We start from the raw sequence: 23,088 nt of genomic DNA on the forward strand, positions 1-23,088 counted from the left end.
TGAGTGTGCGGGTGTGTGTGACTGTACAGTAATATCATCTGCAGAGATTTGGAGCAGCAAAGCCATTACTTGATTGGATAGAGTAGTAATACTATTTAGAAATTGGGATTCAATAGGGATGCATCATTTATAGCTTATAATGTGTCATTTTCATTCCGCGGCTTCAAAGCAGTTATTAAACATTTTCGGGGGTCTATTAAGTAAGGCGATGATTATTCTATTACCGAGGATGTAACTCTTATCTGGTACTGTTGTGTCTCTCACAATAGTCACTTTATGCTGCGTAATGAGGTTGTTCTAATTTTAAACACACGTCATTTTGGCTGAACACAACATTTTTTTCCCTGACTTATCCTTCTCGACAAATTTGACGACGAATCCAATTACCGCACGACGTCGGGGTGTACACTGCGATTCATTCGCGTTCGGGCCCCCCCGATGGAACAATATCCACACACTGTAGCATTTATTTAAAATAAGATCATACTTTTTAAATCCCTGGGGATGGATTCAGGGATGTACTCATTGACTGTCATAAAATTCCAAGTAATAAATACCTGTCAACGTATGGTATTTCATCTCCCGTTCGCCCTGTACTAACGAGGCAGTGTTAATTGCGCCGGAAAATCCAAATCTCTGTCGTACCTGCAGGCACAATGCTCCGTGGTTGATCAGCCGCTTGACTGAGTGTTGTGTATTCTGCCTCCAGAGAACGCGCCGCGGCCGCCTCTTTGCTCCAGATGTACGTATGCCCCCTCACACCTCCAAGGTTTTCTGCCTCCGTCTTCACCTTCACCACCTAGTTCATCCGCGGAGCCTGTTCTTCGACGGCGTCGCTCCGACGGAACGTCAGCAGGGGGTCGGCTTCACGTCATCGCCGGGAAATATCCCCGTCAAGAAGCGCGTCGAGTTCTTTGAGAGCCTACACGGTCTCACTGCAAGACCGTATAGAGCCTATACTCTATACGGTCTCACTGCAAGACCTGGCGGCGAGAACGACTGCAGAAAGCATTGCGGCATGTAACAATCAAAAACCTCTTTGGACGATGTTACAGTAATTATTGAGATCTAATGTTGGTTTGTAATTACTTTAATGAACTACCAAGTTTTAGTATTTATAGTGTGTTAAAATGCGCAGACCATTTCTTCGCCGGGCGGCTGGCCCACAATGACCTGACCGGCCCAAAAGAGTCAAAACACAGATTGCCTGATAGCCAGTCCGGGCCTGGAGACTAGATGTTGTCTGGGATTTTGGTCATGTGAATATCTTTATGGAGTCAATTGTGCAGTTGTCTAACATCACTTCATGGAACTTCATAGACTGTCCTAACACCTCGTCCTGCTGGGTCACAGCATCCACATCATTAATGGTTGTCTTTTTCAAATATTTCTCGTGTAAATTCCTTGTAGAAGCACCAGAATATTGCCCGTATCATAGTATCCTTCCAAAAACTATTGGGATATTTCATTTATTCAGTGTCCTGCCCTAATAATGCGTGAAAATGCAAAAATAAACCTGATTCCACTCAGACCTTTGTTGCCTGGAAAGGCAGTTTATTGTGTGTTTGTGTGTGTGTGGCAGCGGTATTGGGCTGCAGCATTCCACCGATGTAGCGCTGCATTATTGATCATTAGTGCAGCGAGGAGCGAGCGGCGCTCTGCGGCACAGCAACCCGCGTCGGAGGGGAAAGCGCCTCACCTCATCAGATATGGGTCGACTGAAGCACTTTTTAACGGGTCGCGGTGAACGGTGAGAGGCGGTCGGCAGAGAGCGTAACTCAGCTCGACCGCTCTGCGATTTTTACCATAACAAAAAATAAAAAAAGCAGAGGAAGAAGAAAAAACACAGCCATCCATCTGTGTAATAGGCCTTGTCAAAAGTGTAAAGTGAATCAGCAGTTCACTGTGAGGTGGGAGGGGCGGGAGGGGTGTTTACCTCCGAAAAGAATGAGCTGTAAAAGCCCATTGAGGCCGGGAGCTGGTTCTGATGTTGGGCGTTTTTTTCCCGCACTGTCCCATACTCATTCTGTCACAACTGTCGGGCTGGGAGTTTCTCCCCCCCATGATCCCCTCGCACGCCTTTTCTTCCTCCTCGGCGGCGCTAAATATTAATGGCTCGTGTTGTTTTTCGTTTTCCGACCCGCCGGCGCACGGATGAATGGGGTGCGCCGCATTGGGGTCGTTTTCTGCTTTAACCGCCATGAAGACCGTCCCACAGATGTGTTTTTCGCCGCGTCTGGAAATAATGGCAAAGATTTGTTTTGGCAACAACAACCGCAACTACGAGGACGAGGCCTTGACGCCAGTCGCTGTTTTTATTTATGAGACGGGTCCCATTCACTGCAGACAGGCTTCAAGCGCTGGTGCACAAATACTGTATATAACACTATTGATTTTCGGAGTCAACTTTTTCAGAAACCTTTGAGGCTTTCATTGAGGACATAGTTTATTGTGTACTCTGCTGGTCATGTCCTCGTTGCTTTTGTAAGAGACTAAATTGGAAAATAAAGTGTTGCTTGCCGACCGTACGGTATGTGTTGCGCACGTACATAAAACTCGGGGGTGAAATCAAGTTCACCGGATGTAAAAGAGCGCGGTCTTTAGTGTCCGGGTGTCACCCACAGAAATGCGAGGCGCTCAGCAGATGTTATTACCGGATGAATGCGTCGGAATTGTCGTTGTTTTTGTTCTTAGTTGCTGTCGCGCAAACATGTGACGTGAAATGAGCAGTTTTAAGTGTAGCATCGAAGGGCTTCTCACCTGCTCGATACAGACACTCACATCCTGCATGATGGCAATCGGCAAAGGATTTCTTTGGTTGCATTCGCAGACGGAAACACTTCCCTCGGAAAAAACCCAAAACATATGGCATCAATTTTGGTCAGAGGGGACTAACACAACCATTAGCTCCTCTTGTGAAACAACTTCAAGCGTGAAAATTGCATCAGATAAAAACATCTGGAATGAAAATTAACATTTAGAAGAGAGGCAGTGTTTGTTTTTTTTTGTTTGTTTGTTTGTTTTGTTTTCTTCCGTGTCAGGTCAGTCCTTATATAACGCTGAAATATAATTAACGACAATATGGAATCATCGCCCTCGCCCGACTTTTATGTGCTGACGCGTGGGGTTGCTTTAGCTGCTCCGCAGTGCTTCTCGTCTACACCGGCGGCGGGGAGCGCCGCCATAGCTGGAGAGACGGTAAAAAACGTTGACGTAGAAATGCGTGTGTCCCCCCCCCAACCCCTCCGCAACCCCCGCCGGAACGGGAATGAAAGTGTGAATGTGTGAATTTATGTGTGAATTTCCACCCACATTGCAGAACAGTACGCGGAGGGTTAAGAGGCGTATTATTACCATCACTTGGTTGTCGTTGAAGTCCCCCCTCCCCGGTCAGCGGTATCGGTGGTGCCGTTCCAGCCGTCTCAGAGGTCCCATTAACGGGAGAAAATTAAAACGTCTGATGTCACGCTCGGGGTTTTCGGTGACATCTAAACCTGACGAGGACTGAGCTAATCCGTTTGTTTTTTTTTGTTTGTTTTTTTTAATCTCCCGCTCGTTATATTATTAATGAAACCGATCGCACATCACACAATGTTACTCAAAGCCTCGAGCATTAAAGCTTTCTTTTGACTGGCTCCTCGGGTTCGGCGCTCGATCCCGAAACAGTGTGGGGTAGCGAGGATTTCATGAACGTTCTGAAAGTTGAGGTGAATGGTGTTTTCTGGGTTTTTTACCGAAAGCATGGAGCTCCCGAGTCAATGTTGGAGCGGCAATCAACTATAATACTACACTACCTCATTACCTCAAGCACCGCGCGTCGCGGCGCTTTGTTTGAGGAAAAAAAAAACAATTTCAATACAATGCAATGAAAACCGAGGCTAATATTTTTGTTCATACAGAATTAAATCTGTTGGCATAACTACAGCTCACAATTATTACATAATTGCCTGAGCGCAATTATTTGAGCCCACCGCAACCATTTAGCAAAATTGTGAGATGCCATAATCATGTTTTCATCCAAATGTCAGTGGAATTGTGAAGAAATGTTAGAAATGTTGCAATGAATAAACTGTGTATTAAGTGCCTTTCCGCCAGTGGGGCTGAGGGCAAATGAACCGTCCACCCGAATTTCTGGGTTCCACTGTCATTAGACGGCTCCTCTGTCTAATGACTCCTCGTAGTTTTCACGAGCGTTGCAGCTCGAACCGTGGGGTCGTTCTCTTTCTGTCACTGCTGTTTGAGACACCCTGCACATCGGCGCTTTCCCAATTGCACGGATAGCAAGGTGTCACTCCTGAGTTGAGCCCTCCCAACTCTCAGACCTTTTGTCCGTCTTTATCTGCCTCATCTCCCTTATCTCCTCTCTGCCCTATCCCCTCTCCCTCTCTCTCCCCCTCTCTCTCCGCCTCTCTCGCCCTCCCTCTCGCTCCCTCTCTCTCCCTCTCTCTCTTTCTCTCTTTCGCTGTCTTTCATCACACACCTTTGCTGCCAACTCCTGAGCTCCACCAAAGCGTGCACGCTTCGCGCTCTCGTGGCCACGTGCCAAGACCCAATCAAGAGGGTGTTTTTTCCTTCTCTTCTGCCGCAGTGCTTCTTGCTGCTTTTCGCCCACCGCCGCCGCCGCCCTCCCGCCCTCGGGACTTTCCCTGGCATTTTGCAACCTGTCGGACCACCGCTGGCTCCTGTGTCCCACCGCAACAAATAATTCCAAACACAAGCCCCCCCACTGCCGCCTTACATTGTCCATCCCACTGACCTTTCCTGGAGCTGTGCGTTCTCGCTTCCAGACGTCAAGCAGCGAGGGCGGTGAGGCTGCCGGGCTGTGGTTTAATTTTTTTTATTCTATTTTCCTTCCCGAACCTCCCGATAGGGCTCCGCTAAACAAAACAGGCCACATGGGAGCTAGCCCTGGGCCATCATTGCCTCTGCTGAGGCTACGCTGTCTCTTCATGCCTGTGTTCCCTGTCTCCTGATGTGTGCAGACAGACACAATGGAGGGCCGGGGACGCTGGCACGAGCGACTGAGGCTTTTTCAAGTGGGGGCGGCGGCCTTTTCCTAAAAGGTAAGACAAATTATTTACAGTTCCTTCTGCACAGCCGGCCAGTTGCTTTTGAGTTATTCTGGGAGGGTTTTTTGTTTTTTCCCCCCACAAGAGTGAACATGCATTGTTGTGGTCTAGACACAAACAGTGTCTGTTGTAGTGCATCAATAACATTGAAGAAGCTGTGTTTTCACCGCACTCACTGTGGGGTGTCAAAGCACCAGGTTCCACATTAATTAGCAAACATTGTGGATCTTATTTGGGAGTGTTTGATGCCTCAATTATTGCCGCTTCATAACATGATTCTTGAATGAACCCTATTGCATTTTTTTCATCTGATTTTAATACCTCACTTTAAGAAGTGTTCTACTGGTAAAAATCCGCAATCCGTAGTATTTGACCGTGCCGTGTGGATTCCACGGCAAGTCCCAGAGTTCCAGTTGAAAGGGCAAACATCGTCACCCAACATCCAGGTTGGCTTCGTCACCTTCTTTGCTCGAAAATACGTCTTGTTGTGGTTGATTCGTCACTTGAGGAATAACGTCTTCATCCGAGAGTGCTCAGAGTTCTTCTTCCACATCATCAGTTTACTGACCACAACTTGCTACGCTAGTTAAGGCGGACGCCGCCACCAACAATCACAAGCGTACATAGAGGAGCACATACAGTACAGAATGCAAATACTTTAGAAGGCTGTTTCTTATAAAGTGCCAGCTAAATAAAGTATGAATTACAGGACAAAAATGGGATAAATAAACAAAATATTCTTGCAGATTACCACTTGTATCTTAATTTGGCCTGTTTGTACCCTTGTGTTCATAGTGTCCAGAAAATACATCTTACAGGATAGTTTTGTTAACAACCACGACAGCAGTGACATTTCAGCAACATTTCAAGTGGATTCGGAAGAATCCGCTATATCTTGAATATTGTTCCTCTGCACATAGACGAGGGTTTTTTTTTGTTATGTCACCCAATATCTTCCAGCTGCAACACCCAAAAGCACTCAATGTGCCATGTTTATTTAGTTTTATCCTTGTGCCGTAGAATGTGCAAATTTTAACACGCACGCACGCACGCACGCACACACGCACACACGCACCAGACCTTTTATATCGGCCTTCAACAAAGCTTGTATTACTGTCAAGTTGGATTCATTCCATCCCTGATCCCTGGTTTCACTTTTTCCGTGGATGGACATATTCAGAGGTTATCTCAGTTAAGCGAGCCCTATAGCATTTGGAGAGTAGCACTGTTTTATATATCCAATTTATATCCCACGCCGTTGAGGTCTAGTGTGTCCAAATAATTGTCTGGCTCAGATGAACTGCCTTTGCTGGATCAGATAAAACTCACTCAGTGCTCCCTGGCAAGATAGATGACCACATTTGCATTTTAGGCTGTCCGTTTTTCGCCGGGCATCGCTTTCTCTTCCTTAGTCTCTCCCTATCCTTACCCTCTCCTCGCATTTTCAAATCTGTGGCCCCCATAAGGGAGCACTACATAAATTACCTACATGAATTACTACTAGTCAGGTGCATATTATGCTGTCTAATATATTTTTCACAGTTGGCTGACAGTGGTCTTTAATTAATTGCCCTGCTTTAAATGGAACTATATTGGGTAGGGCGGACAGTGCCTCACGCAAATAGAACAATTGATTGTGGCTAATGAATAGGCCAAGATTGTAATCTTGCCAAGCATGTAATGTGACGTCCTTCAGCATTAACATCTCGAAGGGGACCTATTGAGCTTTTCCTTATTTTCTGTCATATTTATAATGTTACAACGTGGGATGTTCATATTAGACGTGGCCAAAGTGTCCAACAATGATGTCAACTAATGACAAATGAATCGCTGTGAACAAAAACGCTCAGGCTCCAGACCGCGCGGAACGCTTGGTTTCCTGACGTTTCTTTCCAACTCTGCACGAGCTGACGTCAGCGCGCCGCGGATTTATTTACACGGTCATCTGCTCCATCCCATCCGCTGTGGGTTTCTCCAAACAAAACCAATGAAAAAAAGAACGTGTTTTTTGTCGCAGATGTATTTATTTCTTTTATTTCTTTTATTTTATTTTGTTTTCCAATGTTTGCATGAAACAAATAATCCCCGCATCCGAGATTCCCGGTGCGTCGTGGCGCAGTGTCTCCCACAAGCGGAACTTGTGCTCAAACCCCATTGGCTGACAGGACTTGGGGCCTCAGGAGGGTGGCTCCTCCCACAAAAAAACAAAAACAAAATCAGCCTGTTTTGGAACAAGAGGGTTATAGAGGCATGTTAGAATCACTCCAATGCATAATCGGAGTGGTATTTTCAGCAACAAACTTTGAAGACATGTTTTGGGGACCTCAGAGACCTATGTTAACTTGTGTAAAAAGGAGCATAATAGGTCCCCTTTAAGTATGGTCATGTTTAATTGCTGGAAAATAGCTTTGCTGGAAATGAGCTCTCCGATACACAATATCAGCCTGTCATTCTGAATACACTCAAAGTGAAGCTCTGCGGTTGGAGTTTACACTCATTCCAATCTTTATTCAAACCTCCACTGATATAACTTTTGCTGAATTATATGCTACATACAGTAAGCATCATGTTGCCATATGAACACCTGGTTGAGAGAGTCCTATTGGATGACGGCTAGTTCCCGTCAATACTAATGGAGGATTTCCTGTAATTGCTACCCCATCTAATTCTTCCAAAATGTCCTCTGAACCCTTATATTTCTGCCATGGAATGATTTACGGCTCCTAAGCTATATTTTACAAATCAACCACATTTATGAGATATATTTTTAGCTGTCATCCACTATTTGGGTCTCAGGAATTTCTATATTAAAAGTTTTCTGGATAACGGCATTATAAATGGCAACTTTACATATTCGCCCTGAAAGTCTTCGTCCTGGCAGTGTTTCTGCCATGATACCTCTTCCACTTTCCTCCACATTCTTTTTCATTTAAATGTGATTCAATGTCATCATAATTCAGCTTTTTTTTGGACACTGTATAAAATGAATTTTAGAGTACTGCTTTAAAATGTTTGACTTATTTATTTATTCATTTATTCCAATTAGTGTCAGCTCACGTCACGCTAGACATCAACTTTTTGGCATAATATTCTTCCTGGCCCTTCGTACTTCGTACAGGTGTTCACTTTTCTGCAAAGTGCATCTTTCCTAACACTCCATTCATTGACACACCTATCATAGCATCCTCCTGAGGGATATGAGGGATAACAGAGGCTTTCTGTCTCTATTACTTTCAAAAATTCACTAAAATTGCGCAGTGCGCAGCCCTAAAAAATAGATCTTGGTCTGTGCCGGTATTGGCACTAAACGGAACGCGCAAAATAACTGATTAGCAGGAGCAGCAAAATATTTAGAGTGGGGTGTGATTTTACATGCCTTATTCATAGTTTTCATTTTTCTTCATGAATTTTGACATGATTTGAACTTCCTCCACAAATCTGCGAGAAGTGGAATGATAAATGACTCTTGACATCGGTGACAACCGCAAATGCCTTTCCAAAGGTGGCCAATGGTGTTTGTTCGCCATCGGCTTAAGCTGCACTGGGAGCTGGAATGCAAGTCGTGTCTCATAATGGAAAGCTAACAACATCCCGCGAGCCCTTGGCTCACACTGACAGTGACGGACAGATAGAATCTGTTGATTGCGTATGGCTTCCTACGAGATAGCATTGCCAGTCCTGCTTATGAGAAAGTATCAGATTTAATTTGGAGAGCCGAGATTTTCAAGGTGTATTTTTCTTCTTTTTTTTTAGCTAAAATATTTCCAAAACAGTTCGATTTTTCTATTGGTTTGGCTCGATTGCGAGATGAGACTCACTGAGAACAGCATGTTGAGTAAAGCAACCAATCATGTAATACCTCAACATTTGATGAATGATGTATGAATGAAACAACACGGGGTGCACTGCGAGTGTTGACAGACACACCTTTCATCAGTTTTATTTTCGCTGCAGGCCGTGCAGGCGAGTCCTTCCCTCCAGGGGTGAAAGAAGTTGAGAGATTAGCTCCACGTTGAAACAACCTGGATGGAAATAATGTACGTTGTGTCATTATTCATTCTCCCTGCTGTCAATATGAAGTATTACCATGTCCTCCCTTCCTGACGAGCTCTCACTGAACCCACATGGGGCCTTTCGTTCAACTGCTCTTCCGTTTGCCGTGCTGTTAAATGGCTCATTAGTAAGGCGGAGGTGTCACGTACTGAAGGACAAATGGATTGGCTTTGCAGCTTTGCCTACGCTGTCCTATACATGACCGATGCAGGGTGATGGCCCATGTTCTTAGGCTCTCCAATGATCTGAAGTTAGTGTTACAACACCAATTTTTCTTTGTTAATTATTTTACATTTTGGTGTTATTCCAGGCCATCTCTATGAAAGCGTCCTTGAGATTTTGTAAATAGACCCCTGGGTGTTCTGGCTTTGCCTCCAAATCTGTCTCCCGTGGACCTCGCGTGGAAATTGGCAACGAGCTTCGTCATTAAATACTGTGGTGTGGGGATGGTGTGGCTGGAGCAGCCACACCTGACCTGGATCTAGGTAATTGGGGGCCCAGGATCAGAGTGGCTGCATACCTGTTGCTCATTGGTTGGTCTAACAAGCAACAGGTAAAGCCCCCATCCCCACACACACTCAGGAGAGGAGCCCTGTCATGCCACATGTCTATCTGCTCCTGGGCTTATTCCAACTAGTCCTCTCTCTACAATAAACTGGTGTCTACAACCCTGTCTTCTGTGTCTCTGTGCCCGGGGTCCCTGAACACGCCACTTGGATGGCATGTGGCAGGCCAAACTGCCACAAATAGTTTTTGAAATGGGGAATGGAATTTCAATCAATTCATTGACCAAGTTAATGAATGAATATAAGTACAACAAATAGAACACCACCAAGTATATAGTTTTGGTTTAAAAAAGACAGAGAAAAAATATTGTCACATACTTATTATTTAAATTCTGTTGGGTGCAGTACTATCACCAAATGGATCTACAGAGCAAATCCTTTTTTTTTTTTTTTTTTCATCGCAATGTTTACCTTTGGAAATGTGAAGTCGTAGCAAAAACGTTCATGTCATTCCACACTCAAGAATCTCTCCAGAATTTTCTCTCAGCGTATCTCTCTTTTTCCCTCTCCTGCATCTATACATACACACCCTATACTTTTCTCTGGCTGCCATTATTCATCAGTCCAGAGATGGGAACAGAGATTCACTTTGGGAGTTCCAATGTCGAAGAGAAAACTTTGTATTCACAAAATGAAATAATTGACTGCTGTAAATTCTGTCGGGAGGCCCTGTCTTCTCCACTTAGGATTTGGGAGATCTCTACCCGATAAATGTCGATAGGATCTTCCATTCTGGCAGCAATGTGGGGCTCTCCATCCTCTCCCGCCTGAAATGTCAAAGCCTGATGTCTATGTCAGTTTGGCCTTGGTAAAAGCCCAAGAGGAGCTTGCAACAGTAAACATAAGTTAAACAATAGCCTTGTCTTCTTAAATGTGAGTGTGGCCTTGACAACATGTTGTGCTCAAGTATTGCATCAAAACAGATTAAGCTGGAGAGATGTGCTGCAGTATCGCCTTCGCTTCCTTGTGAATTTCCTTCAGTGTTTCCTTCAGCCTACACCAGGAGTTTAATTTCTTTGTCTAGCCTCACATCTGCCTCGCCGTCCCATGGTGAAACCTATCTTTCTAGCAAACTACCTGCATACTGTGATATTTCCGAACACTCTAAATATAGCAATTTTTCATTTTTTCCCCCCAAAGGCAAAACAACATCCAGGTAGACGGAGCTTTACACTCACTCAGTCATTGAAATTCATGAGCAAAGTGGGGGAACAAACAAAGCAAATTTTTCAAGAGCAGGTTCACGAGCGTTGAACCATCTGTAAAAGCTGTTCAGATGAATACACATGAAATAAATGTTAACTCTGCTGACAGGCTATTAATAATGCCCTCAATGTTTGATTTAGAGGGAGGCAACGGGATGTGCCAGGGGAGATGGGAATGCTATTAGTGGGCATAAGGAGGAGAGGCCTTATCTTTGGCTAACTGATGTCTTTTGGGCTCCTCGGCCCCCTCAGGTTGCTTTGGTCTTCTCGTTATCACAGGTGATGCACGCCAGGCAGCTTAGCCAACCCCACAAGATCAGTTAAATTATGTCATACTGGTGACTCTGGTATCGATTACATCCTCAAATGACTAACTATGATCCGCCGAATCGGACTCGATGCTCTGCTTAGGGACTAAATTAGTGTGGCGAGTCTGGCTTCAAGTCTAAAGATGCGGCTACTGTAGATGGTGATTGACTTTCTAATTTGCTACTACCACCTGGAATTGCATGTACGAGCATCCTCAAAGTTGGTCCCCACTCCACTCCATTGATTGCCACTGACGCATCAACCAAAAATATTTCTCTGATGACAAATTTGGCGTTTCATAATTTAGTTATAGAGTGGATTTTCAAAGTAAATATTTGTCCGGTGTGTGTAAAAATTTCAGAAGGCTGGAAAAAAAGTGATGGAGGAATACGATCAACATTTGCAAATACTTTGGGGCATTACCTGTTGTGAGCCCCCATGACGCATGGGGGATTGATGCAGTGTTGATGCTTTAAGCTGTTGGTTTATCAAGCAAGGGAAACGGCTGATGTTCACATCCTGTGGCCCCCAAACACTTTTCTGTGTCTGTTGTTTGTCTGTTGAGACCCAGCATGGAGAATGGCTCGCCTGGTTGTGGTGAAGCTCAACACGAGGGATTAGGAGTTTGAGAGGATGCACTTTTCCCCCTAACCCTGCTAGCACTGCTGTACTTCAGTTCGCTCTTTGAGAAGCAGTTTTATCCTGTGCTAATGGAGCCAATTTCTCACGCAGTTTAACTCATTACAATGTAGTGGTTTTTCACTTAATTAAAAACGGGAGCATAGGTTTGGTAAGTGAGACATTTTCCTCTATTTATATTGTAATGATACATTTTTAGTACTTTATTTCTAAGTAAACATCATGTAAATAGCAGGCCATGAAATTAATCTCGAACATTAAGGATGTGTACCCCACGGCAGTATAAAATGGTATAAATATAATGATATGATATGCTAGATTTACATACAGAGAGAGTACGAGGAGAGTAAGAGTTTAGTTGGGATAAGTAATGGAGATAACTTCAAAGCCATGCAGAATATGCACAGCAATGCATTACGCTGTCACGGTGAGGAAGTAGTTATATAGGCCCATTCCCACTGGGGGACACTGCCTATTATTAGACAATGTTCAGAAGGAGCCGTCATGGATTAAAGCTTCGCAGGAGTCAGGATGCTCTTGAAATGGAGATGGTTTGATTAGCGTACAGTACATCCAGCCGAGCCAGCTATTACATCGAGTATCAGGATGAACAGAGGATTTCAATCCACTCCAAGCTTTGTTTGCAAATCCTAATAATACCCCAACAATAGCGTTGTATTTGATCTAGCACCATGCTCCACTCTTTATTTTTCGTGGAAACTCCTGTATTTCAAAGCGCTGAAACCTGGGTTTTTGAATCCTAATTAGGACTAAGCAGCAGTCTGAGCTGGATCTCTTTTCAAAGTAAGGGCAATGAATGTAACAGGATTGAAACCCGACCCAAATTGTCTGCTCTTCTCACCACAGAACCTAAAACTCCATGGTACCATGGGCATTTCTCCTTTGAATTTCAACCCATTGACATCGATAAGTGTAAGTGTAAACATATCATTTTAATAAACTGTGTGATGCCACTTCCAGACACTTTTGGACGGTAGTAAAAATAATCCAAACTGTTGTATGGCATGGGTCTAGCAGTTCAGCTGATGTGTTTGTTCTAGAGCGTCACTCATGCCTGTTAAAGTTTCAGGAAATGAATTAATAAACAACTTCCTGTAGGTGTCAACCAACCTTTGTGTTCGACAGTTGCGTTCTTTCAGAAGAAAAACATTTTTCAACCTAAAACTGTTTTTTTAAATGCAACATCCTATGCTCTAAGAAAGGGGCTGTGTGTTTCATACGACAGAGGAGGAGGTGCTTTACGTTCTTTATGATTAATGTTCAGCAAATGCTGGCTTTAAATGCATTGCCATCATAACATTTTACTCATTGCTGCCAATGTAGCAGGTTGTGTCAACATTATTGTTTAACACACAATTTACTACACCATGGCCATAGTAATCTAGTCCGCAGAACAAATTCTCAGCGTGAAACATCACAGTGTCTACTCACCTTATCAGGTTAATTTCTACATGTGCCTTTCTCCCTAGGGTGTGGCTTTGTGAATGCTATGAGATGTAAAATGACAGGCTTTACTCAACCTTCAGAGTTGGCCGTTGAAGTGACATCTTTACCTGTAGCTCCAGCTTTGTCTCCATAGGAGAATTGGAATGGATTGGACTCAGAGGTACACAATCAAAGGATTGTAAAAGGATGGTCTCTTAAAAATGTAATGTATCTTATTAATAACAATACCAAACTCCTGTCACATCTATTTCTGCTAGTGGGCGGCAATATTGGCACCCGTCGTCAATCACGTTACAGGCAAACTGTTACTGACTGCGGACAAGTCGCATGAATGCCCTTTGTCACTCAAAATGCATTCACAGAAATTAAAGTTTAATGTGTAATTTCCTTCTCAGTCAATATATCTGACCGACAGCCGCCTCCTGCACCCCAACCCTCACCCACGACAGCGACCGCCCTCCTAGGGGCCCCCGAAGGCACCTGGCGGCCAGAAAGCCCCAGTGCTCAAAGTGTGCTGCTGGCAATTGCAGTTGGGGCGTGGGGGTGCGAGTCCTCCAAGCATGTCCAACCTGAATCACTTGCACCCCTCCTGTCCTGCAGACCCTGGTCTGGTGGAGTGTTGTTCGGAGTGAGATTTGTGTGCGAGACCGGACGAGAAGCACGTCGGGGCAGGAGCGTGACGGGTAAGATCGCAGCCGCCCGCCGCATCCCCACCCACATAGCTCGCACCCTACCCGTTTGCAAGCCCGAGACCTATTGTGTGGTGTATGTACTGAGTTTGAGTTCTGGCACTAGGAGAGATAGGCAAAGCACAACCAGATCAACGCAGGGGTGCTGCAGGCCAGGCAGCGGCCACAGGGACCCCAGGAGGAATGTAGGGACCGACCGTGCCCCTGTGAACTCTCTCTCACTCTCTTTTACCCAAATTGATAATGCCTTCCTCATTTTGTCTCATGGTTGTTTAGATTTTTACTTTTCTTCTGGTGCTGGTGTTGATGGGTTTTTGCAAACATAGGTTTTATGCTCCTCCAAATTACTTAGGAAGTCAAAGATTTTAGTTGTTTATGTTGAAGGCAAGTAAACCTCTGTTTACGCTGCTCTGAGGAAACCCAATCGATGGGGAGAGCTCTCCAGGATGCATCCTGATTGCCCCTGGATTGAAGAGCCTCTCCACCACATGGCCATTCCCAGAAGACACCGAGCGAGGCATATGGTCCACTGCCCTCAGTGCTCCTAATCTCAATTCTTTAGGGTTTAAGGGCTCCTCTATTTTTCATCACAACATACAATAAGCAGACTAATCATGTGGCACAAGACATCATACCCTTGCACCTGTTCTTTCAATCCAAAGAAGAATTGAAAGTGGAAAGGTGCTGACATGAGACTGATTGTTACAAATGGCATGGGATACCTTTATTAAGTTTTGGGTCAAGTGTTCATTAATTTTACAGGTACAATAATTATAAATTGATTTTGACAGTAATGGCCTCCAAATTAATCTCAAGGATTAACATGGAATGAATTTGCAAGGCTGAAAACATTCATGTTAAATTGACCTTATATGTACACCATTTAAATGTCAGCATGTTAAATAACTTATAGTAATGTCAAATGAAGATCAGAGGTCCCAAATTAAGATTGGTAACATAGGTTTAGGGTCTGGTGTACTGTGTATGATTCTTATTATTGGGTAGAATATTTCTGCAACTCTCATTTTAGTGCTGAGGGGGTGTGAAGACGCACTCAACATTATGTTTCCACATCTTGTTTTTCTGCTGAAACTCCACCCACGATGTCATTGTAGTCATAGAAATTAGAGGTACAGTATAAGTCATCTTTCAGTACAGGCTTTAACAAGATATTGCGTGCCTAGCATATTGTTTCTTGAACAAGGCGATTTTCTGAACGTTGCAACTGTCATGTTCTGTGAACACCGCGCTCATAATGTTTGATTTGAAAAAAAAGCGCAGAGCCCAGATTTGTTCAGATGAAAGTGCTGAATATAAAAAAAAAACCCTTGTCTTATTTTGGTATTCTTATAACCCGCAATTATCCCCGTTTTCTGAAATACTTTCACAATACAATGTCAGTCACAACGTTGGGCGGAGCAGAAACGTTGTGTTGACCGGGAATTTCAGCCCGTGCTATCTTTTCAGTGTGACCTTGATGGAAACCAACAAAATTTGAAGTCCAGTGTCTCCGAGGAAGATCCAAGCCGTTTGATTCACTGTGTATGATAAGACATCGCTCGCCCTCACACAGCGATTGTTGATCCAGCGACTGCAAGGGCTCTCTCTTTGCACCAAAATATCATCAAACTGCCATAAAAATGTCATTGTGTTAAATGTTACGCATTGGCCTTTAGGGAACATGCTCTTCGTGATTAACACATCTTTGACTGGCGGTAAGGCCCGCTTTCATTTTAGTCTGCAGTCATTTAAGGACTTGGCAGGTATTGTTTCTTTCAAAGGTTAATAGCGTACTGCATTGGCAATCATATAGAATATATATATAACTGTATATATATATATATATATATATATATATATATGGTCTTCACCATCCATTAATAGATTGGATTATATTGGATAATATTGTATAAAAAAAAGCAATGCACAGTTAATTAGTCGATCTGCGTGGTGATAGCATTTTTATTTTAAATTGTAAATATGAACTAATATTATTATAACAGTTGTATAACACTATTCCATAATAAATGGCTGGCATTGAGGAACCATTCTGCCAACCTGTTTTACTGCTTTACTTTAGTCAGCCACAGGCCTAGCTGTTTTGCTAAAGGCAATTTATAAACAGTTGCCTTGAGCAAATTTTGGCATTATATATTAATAATACTAATAATAGCATATGTAATTAGAACTGCAGAATCCACAGTGGTCCCTACATTCCCCAGATCCACCACTTCTTCTCATGGCTGTCATAATATATAAGCACTAAAGTTCATTTATCTGAAGGGGAGCTGTTATATATATATATGTACATATCTATCTACATATATACATATATATATACATATCTACATATATACATACAGTATATATATATAAAAACATATCTACATATATATATATATATATAGATACATAGATAGATAGAGAGAAATTGATAGTAGTGATAATATGAATGGCATTTGGGAACCATTTTCTTTACTTGGCTCTTATGAAATGGTTATTAAATGTCTCCTAAAACCACAGAGGTAGCTGGAGGCATTGCAGAGATAGGGATGTGGCACATTAGATACGGTACATTGACACCACTGCAGCTCTTCTCAGAAGTTGTGTTGGGGTAACCGGGAGGGAAACATTTTTAAGATATGGCACTTAAGCTTTTTTTCATTTTTTGCAAAGCATCATCTAAAACACACATCATGAAATTTTAACAACCTTGCTTTATTAGTTTCATCAGAGTCGCTGTATTTCATAGCTACATTTACCACATGGTAGGGCTGTTTCTAACTACAGTAAATCTTCTTTGACTAAAGTCTTTTTTGTCGATTGACATCTGAACTTTTCTTTTTCATTTATACAAATATTTTTATATTTTCCATATTGATTTTCCCATGATCTAGATAGAATCTCTAATATTGTCTTCCATAAGGCAGAAAAATATCTTGTCAAAAAGGTAGAATCATCTAATGTCGGGTTATAGAAATTGGGCCTCAAATTTGAGTAATAATTTAAAAAATAGAAAGCCCTGTGAGCATGCAGTCTTCTGCATTTGCTTTCAGTTGACTGAAATTGATCCTTCAGGAATGCACAGTTCATGCTTATAAAGACATCATACTATATTTTTGGGCCGTTTATCATGATAACCATGTACCCTGATATGGGAGAACATGACTGCCAAACTGTATAGATGATTAATTTGGGAGATGATGCTTCGGCATGACAGTATTTGCTATGAAAGAAATAGCTTTTTGTTGGATGAATCATGTCATACACTCAATTACCTTGAAATATGACATGACACTATCAAGCAATTTATGACTTTACCTTCAGAATCACATCTTATTCATATCCCGCTTGCCTGTCGTAACTATGTATCATACATCAAAATTGATGCCAGCCGTCTGTCTAATATTTTTCACTTTCTACATTTGGAGGTTTATGTGATGCCATGCATGCGAACAATATTGTTCAATGAGGTGTACATTATCCAGATTTAATGGATGGCACTGAGGAATCATCCAGCAAATCGTTTTAATTTCCTTGTATTCCTTCCTTACCACAAACTGTTTTGTACAGTACAACAATTGCCTTTAGCAAAGTTTAGCAATTTCTCAATGCTTATTAAAAACTATAGTGTTCAAGTCGTTGCCCAATGAGTGTGTTTCCACATAAATAAGAAGGTGCTATTATTGTTGTCATTGTTATAAGTCTTCAAATTAGTACATTTAATTAGTTTGACTCACAGTAACTGAAAATAAATGTTCAAAATATTAGTACCAGAGGGATATCCAGATGCAATGAAATGAAGTTGCTTTTATATTAATACTTTTCTATACTATTTTGCCACCTTGTTAAATCAAAAGCTGTTCTTTTCACATTATACACGGTATTTACATGGTTTGTAATTAATTTTCACAACCGTGCACATTATTCTTTCCTTTTTTTTTAAATTAAAGTCTTTATTAAATGTTTTCCACCACAACCTCCTCTGCTAGTATAAGCTAAAGTGGTGGTAAGCATTGGGACATATCCATTTTAAGATGCGTTATGATCAGGGGTTGTTAAATATGCAACATTTATTTTTCATATTATATATTTTTAATCATATTATTTTTGAATATCAAACCGCTCTCAGGTTGGTTTGCTACAAAGCAAAAAATGCTCGACAGTGAGAAAACATGTTGAATATTTACACAGATAGAAGAAAGGCAGTCAGAGCTTTGAAGGCATTAATTGGAGAGGGCGACAAATGTGTTCTGCTTGACCTGTCTTTTTCCTGTAACAGCAATCACCAAAATCGAATCAAAGCTTGAGTATGGCTTTTTTGTGGACGATTTCCCTCGTTATGATTCTCTATCCTACAATGCAAAAGCGAATGTATGTAGACAGGGCTTCTAGACAATAAAACACCATGAAAATGTCATTTACAAATCGATTTCACAGACATTGATTTGAGGTTATAGTTTACGATTCTGAACAATATTTTCCATTCAAATTAGTTTATTTAATATTTTTTGTGAACAAACCTGCAACATTTTGACATCCACCATATTGAAGTTATTATGCCGTCACTAAAATCTGCTTATTTAGGCTACAAATTATGTTTGTCAAAAGACTAAGACTATATGTTAATAAATACTGAAATGAAAAAATGTGTCTACTGACATTCAAAGCAATGAATTGACAGTATTTTGTTTTGGAAATGGTAACATTTATTATCGTTATTATTACTGTATTATTATCTAATGATGAGCGATGCAACATGTTTTCTTTAGCTGATCTAGGTCAAAACAAAATTCATTAATCATGAATTGTCAAAACCAGAACATCTTCTTCCATCATATCTTTTTCTGCTCGCTGGCTCCGGGAAGCTGCGAGGTCAGTGCAAGGGCCACCGTAACCTTGGTGTACATCATACTTGCATTGGTAACATAGACTTAATGAAACGTGACCGATAAGGTTCACATTTGTCTGGTAAAATAAATTATTTTCGGACACCGGACTGGGTTTTACGTCAGTGGCGCAAAAGTGCAATCGAACTCGGAAACTGAACAGTAAACAATTTTGTGCTGCACCCGCTGCTGTCTTCCACTCTGAGTGCCATACTTAATGTTTTTTTTTACCTCAGCGCTTAGAATGGCCACTCAACAACGCTCAAACTCGGACCCGAGGCAAGAGAATGCCACCCGGGTAGTCGGGTTCAGGTAGACCCCTGAAGGCTCAAAAACACATGGGTAGCCGGTTTTAGGTGTAACAGCCAATCTGCCCTCACCGGTAAAGAGGATTAGCTGGTGACTCATTGCCTTTTTTGGCCCGGCGCTATAGATAACGCTGTTGCCGTGTTCAACTTTTCAGTGGTCTTTGTTTCGGTGCCCCCTGTATGTCTCACAAGCTGCATCATGTGCCCAACCAAATTAAAGATGTCCCTAGTGAATCCAGACACAATGCCATGGGCACTGTTGTTGTTATTAAATAATGCAAAAATAAAACCCATTACTCTCTCCGACGGTCCTCTCTCTGCAGTGATAGAATAGAAACTTATAGGATAGAATGCCTTTATTGTGACTGTATAGAATACAAAAAAATTAGGAGTGCTACTCATGATCAGTGCATTAAAAGACACTGAGACACAAAAACGTAACAGGACAAAACAACTGAGCAAACAAACAGCCACTGCCAACAACACAGGTCCTAAAATAATAGTAGAATAAATAATAAGTGATGCTATTCAATAAATAATATAATAAATAAATACAATTTAATTTTGCACTAAAACAAGTTTGTACTTGTTGCACTAGAATGAATGTAATTATTGCACAAATATCCATGTAATTATTGCACTAGAATCAACATAATTTTGCAGGAGTATGAATGAGCTTGTTCTTGTTATAAAACAATGCAAAAATAAAACCCAGTGTCCGAGCTTCCTCTCTGCAGTGATAGGCCATACAAGCTCTTTACAAGTGCCAGCTGCCCACCCAGTGTGCCGCACCATTTCATGCCAATGAGGTGACCATTCCACATCAATGGACCCACCCAACGCCCAAGTAGGGGGCGACAATAACAATTTATCTCTCTTTAAACGAAGGGAACTGACAAGCAGCATCCCTGCTGTTTCTTAGCTTTTTAACACCCTGTCAATTTTTTACGTCATCTGCAGAAGTTATCTATGTATGGACCACTACTCCTCTGTGGATGTTGCCTTTAATGTGTAATGGCAAGTTCGAAACAAATGTGTTCCTGTAGCTACTTACACTTGAAAACGGCGTCCTGTCAACAGAAAATGTTGCTAACTAGCAACTTTGTCATTTGATTTAGCGTAGGGTGATAACAATCTGAAATCCCCATACCGGGACCTCTAAGGGGGAGTGAAAGAGAGTGACTGATGTGCATCCCCCCCATTATGCACGTTACCTTTTTAACTTTTTTTTTCCCAGTAAGGTAACGGAGAGGCACGGGGACGAGCAGCGGAGTCGCCTGTAGGAATGAAAGCGAGCAGCCAGCGAGTGGCTGCCTCGATGACGACGCCCACTTCGGCCGGTGGGATTTCTGCGCACCCTCTTTCCTGGCTGTCCCTATACGGAATATCATATATGTAAGCGCTGAAAACAAATATAATGTTATTATTGTTGTTTTAATTGTGTTGAAAATCGGGACATTTTGCTTTTTTAGATATCTGATATCTGCCAGGACTCGGGAGACACACAGCTCGAAACCGGGACGTCTGGTCACCGGAGTTTAACAGTTTTTCTTCACAAAACCTTCAATAATTTGTCCATAAGGCCCTCTTCATCGTTCAAAAGTGGATGGTAAGTTGCTTTGGTTGATTGTAGTGGTTGAACATAATGAGCAGATCACTTTACATACAGCCCAAACTCGCACTGCACGGTGCAGTTGTGTATGACTAGTGTAGTGAACTGCACCAACTGCACCGCTCCGCCCACCTCAGTGTTCAGGGACTACGATGACCAAGTATGACCATTTCAGCACAGTACCTTTGGGTTTTTCAAGGAGCGGGAGGGAGCATGTTCTACTTTCGCAACATCAAAATGATAAAGCAGAGTCGTTCCAACACATATTTTACTGCCATAATGAAATGGATAGCTTGTTTGTTTTGTTTCAATTTCTCAAGAGGTTAAACTTGTATAATAACTAGGGGCTTGAAGCTTGGGACCTGAAAACAGAAGAACTAGTGCTGTGTTTTTATGTAAATTTGCAAAGACAAGCTTCAGACTTGTAAAGCTCGCTGCTTTGCTGGGAGCCAGAGTTTTTTTTCTTCTGTCGAGTGTGATGATCTCTCGAGGGAATGTTTGTCTTGGTGTGGGCTCTTCAAGTGTAAAAGAGAAACACAGACCATCATCTAGCAGCTGCCACCCACACAACGCAAGATGGGATCTAACAACAAGGCTGGCTAGAAACATTGTTACAGTGAGGGATATCTATTCTTTATATTACTGGACTGACAGTCCATAATGTTTCTCATTTGTTCCCACGTGTACGTGCATTGAATGTTTTCAGAAAGAAAAATAGACTGTGCGGGAAAATTAGAGTGCCAACAGCACGACTCAATCAGGGATGGAGCTGTTTCATCTGGGGACGTTTGTGCCGCTTATTTAATGCAATTAATCTCTGCAGAGTTTCCTTCTGGGTTTTGGTCACATTATTTTGGATCTAATGGTAGAATTTATTTATGTACTGTATCAATAAGTAATTTAAAGGATTACAAGACATTGTCTATTCTCTAAAGGTGAACTTCTTCAAATGACTAACTTTAGAGGGACCCCATTCCCTCCGCCAGTCTGAGCCCTCAGAGGGAAACACTGATCAAGATAAGATCCAGTCCCTCAAACAATGTGATTCGAGATTTAGATTCGAGCCTTTCTCATCCACTCAGCGGACATTCGTTTTGCGCTGTCGGCCTCGAAGAAAAAGAAAGCAGTCGTGATAAAACAGACAAAACACAGTCCTCACAGTCACCACGATCACCAATTAAAGTCATCTTGTGATGTCGACGGTTAAACTATGGCCTGTCAGTTCTGACCTTTTTCTGCTTCCTTCCTATTTGTCATGGTCTAATGGCGAGTCCACCGCATGACAACTATGTGAGTAAGCAGGTATCATGTCTTCTTTCCTCTTTCTATGCTACTCTTTTGCTCTCCCTTTTCATCAAAAGTGTTGGCCATACAATTCCAGCCCCCCTCCCACACACACACACACACACACACACACACACACACACACACACACACACACACACACACACATAATATGGATAATCCTGTTGATTCTCCAAAGCTGCTCCTCTGTTTGATTCACTCAGCAAGACAGAATTGATTTTGTCCCTGCGACTGCTCCAGGCCTCCTCCCCACACTCCCTGCACACGTTACTCTTCCTTGGGCTCAGGCTGTCCTGGTGTTGGGCTTCCTTTTTCCACGCACCCGCTTCAGGCACAGTCCCAATTTCTTCAAAAAAGGTGCGATTACGTTGCAGCCCTTGTGCCTTCTCATCCCTGTCCTCGCCTCCTCTCATGGTAGCCAATGGCCGTTTACCGGTCTATTCAACCCACCAGGCGGTCCACGGTGCAGACATATCCAACTTGGTGGACGTGACCCGTCGAGGTTTGAGGAGGCCTCCGAGAGAGGTCGCCGCTGTCTCTCATTAGCAATCCCCCGTCAGTGTCACAGCAAGGTAGTAAGTGTTGCAGATAGTAGAAAGAGCTCGGGACGCCGTGAGGCTGACAGAGCACGGACAGAAATGTATCAACGAGAGACGCCAAAGGCTTGTTTAAATTTATTTCGACCTGGCCCCTTACCCAGACTATTACGTTTAAGATTTGCTGTAGCGTCACATTATGCATGACTTTTACTGTCGATAACGCAAAATATTAAGTATTTCTCCGAATGATTGAAATTGATCCATTGGCGCTGACGGCTTTCTTGCTGAAGGCTATTTTATTTTATGTTTGGCTGATTAGTGGTCATGTGGCAACCTTGTTATTGTTGTTATTGTTATTTTAAAGGCCCTTTTTGTCATTGTTCTGTAGTCATGATGAAGGCTGCGTAATGCAGTGATTTGAGTGAAGGACTCTATACA

This window comes from Zeus faber, assembly GCF_960531495.2.
Source record: "Zeus faber genome assembly, chromosome: 4".
In the NCBI taxonomy this organism is placed as follows: Eukaryota; Metazoa; Chordata; class Actinopteri; order Zeiformes; family Zeidae; genus Zeus; species Zeus faber.